This window comes from Trichomycterus rosablanca, unplaced genomic scaffold (assembly GCF_030014385.1).
Source record: "Trichomycterus rosablanca isolate fTriRos1 unplaced genomic scaffold, fTriRos1.hap1 scaffold_398, whole genome shotgun sequence".
NCBI lineage: Eukaryota > Metazoa > Chordata > Actinopteri > Siluriformes > Trichomycteridae > Trichomycterus > Trichomycterus rosablanca.
The window spans coordinates 7,501-10,000 of NW_026947226.1; positions in this window are offsets into that span (position 1 = coordinate 7,501).

The following is a 2,500-nucleotide window of genomic DNA, read 5'->3' on the forward strand; positions in this document are numbered from 1 at the left end:
GCCTGCCCAGAGGGAGGCCCTGCCGAAAGTTTTCCAGGAGGCCGAAAATTCACCCAGGCCACAGGCCCAGCCTGCCCAGGGAGAGAGGCTGCCTGCCCGGGGAGAGATGGGGCCTGCCCAGCCGCTCTGGTGGTGGTGGTGGTGGTGGTGGTGGTGGTGACCCCGGGGTGGATTTTGGACTTTGACAAAATCTCACCGAAAAGGGGACGCTCGCCCAGGGGAGCCGCCGCCCGTGCCCAGGGAGGGGGCGGACCCTGCCGAAAGTTTTCCAGGAGGCCGAAAATTCACCCAGGCCACAGGCCCAGCCTGCCCAGGGAGAGAGGCTGCCTGCCCGGGGAGAGATGGGGCCTGCCCAGCCGCTCTGGTGGTGGTGGTGGTGGTGGTGGTGGTGGTGACCCCGGGGTGGATTTTGGACTTTGACAAAATCTCACCGAAAAGGGGACGCTCACCCAGGGGAGCCGCCGCCCGTGCCCAGGGAGGGGGCGGACCCTGCCGAAAGTTTTCCAGGAGGCCGAAAATTCACCCAGGCCACAGGCCCAGCCTGCCCAGGGAGAGAGGCTGCCTGCCCGGGGAGAGATGGGGCCTGCCCAGCCGCTCTGGTGGTGGTGGTGGTGGTGGTGGTGGTGGTGGTGACCCCGGGGTGGATTTTGGACTTTGACAAAATCTCACCGAAAAGGGGACGCTCACCCAGGGGAGCCGCCGCCCGTGCCCAGGGAGGGGGCGGACCCTGCCGAAAGTTTTCCAGGAGGCCGAAAATTCACCCAGGCCACAGGCCCAGCCTGCCCAGGGAGAGAGGCTGCCTGCCCGGGGAGAGATGGGGCCTGCCCAGCCGCTCTGGTGGTGGTGACGACCCCTGGGCGGGTTTTGGACAAATTTCCGCTGGAAAAAGACCGTTTCACCCATGGGAACTGCTGGCCCCTGCCCAGCGAGAGAGGGAGAGAGAGAGAGAGAGAGAGAGAGAGAGAGAGAGAGAGAGAGAGAGAGAGGGGGGAGGGGGCTGCCCTTCTGCTCTGGTGGTGAGGGTCTGCTTGCCCCTGCCAAGAGACAGGGCCTTCCCTGCCCCTCTGCTGTGCTTGGGGGTGGATCTGCCGTACACTACCCGAGCACCTCACAGTTCACAGACACATAGACCATCTTTGAAAACACTAGTTAAGTGCAAACACACATAGCTTAGCTACAAAAGACAAGGGGTTAGCTCAGGATTGTTTACGATGTATGTATGTTTGATACTCTGCTATTTTTAGGAGGGATATTCTCTGTGTTTCATCGTTTAAATGCTTGTGCTGCGGTGGAAACAGGTAAGACCGACAGGGGAGAATTTATGAGACAATAGGAGCCATGCAGAGAAGCAGGAGCTATGGGCCCCTTCTGAATATCTGCAGCTCCGTCTGGTGGAGGACAACCTGAACAGACTTCCTGTAGAAGCTACGCACCTATTGTTTTTATTTTTCTCGTTTTTGATTTCCTATTTTTAAATTGCTTTATTTTGTTTTTCTATTCTTATTTTATTTTTTATTTTTTGTTTGTTTGTTTGTTTGGTTTAGGGGTAGGAGCTGTTGCGATAGGTACGGTTCCTTTAGTTTAACTAGCAACCTTTTTATTTTTAGATACCTTTTATTGTAAAAAATTCAGCCCAGTGGCCATGTAGTCAGAAGGGGTTAAATTGGGGGTTGCCGACAGCTATCCTTTTCTCCTGGAATCTAGAAACACCTAACCTATAGTTAAAAGTTAAGATGCTTTCAAGGGGTTATATATATATATATATATATATATATATATATATATATATATATATATATATATATATATATATATATATATATATATATATATATATATATATATATATATATATATATATATATATATATATATACAGTATATATACATTTAAATATACATTTATATAAACACATTATAAAATATATAAAAAACACAAGATGTTTTTAATGTTGACTTTATTACATGAAAGAAGCTTCACTCCAAACTAGGGTACAATGCACTACTTAAGGCATTACAGCATTTTCGAGCAATGAACCCTTTTCCGATCCAGTTTGCAGGAAAGCTTTATTGCTTAAGAACGCTTCGTCTTGCCATCACTTCCCACTGTCAACAACCACCACCACAATCTGTTTGATTCTGCTGCTGTTTTATCAACATTCATCTGTACAGTATCAGCATCAGTGCTCCCAGCCCCACCGCTTTCCTTACCTGCATCCTCGCGTTAACTTCCTGCGGCTCTCGTTGTACCATCAGCCACGGTCTCCTGCGTGTCTGCCCCGGCGTGTTCCTCTATAGCCTCGGCGTTCCCCGCACCACTGGCCTTGGCGCTCACTGTGCTGTTGCCCTCGGTGCTGCCCCTTCTGCAGGTCTTGGCGTGTGAAGGGGGGGGGGCGGTTGCCTTTTCAGGGCATGCACTACACCCAAGACATTTCTTATTTTCCGTAGTGGCAAGAATGGTGTAATCAAAGCCATCGATACGGAACATGAAGGCAACATT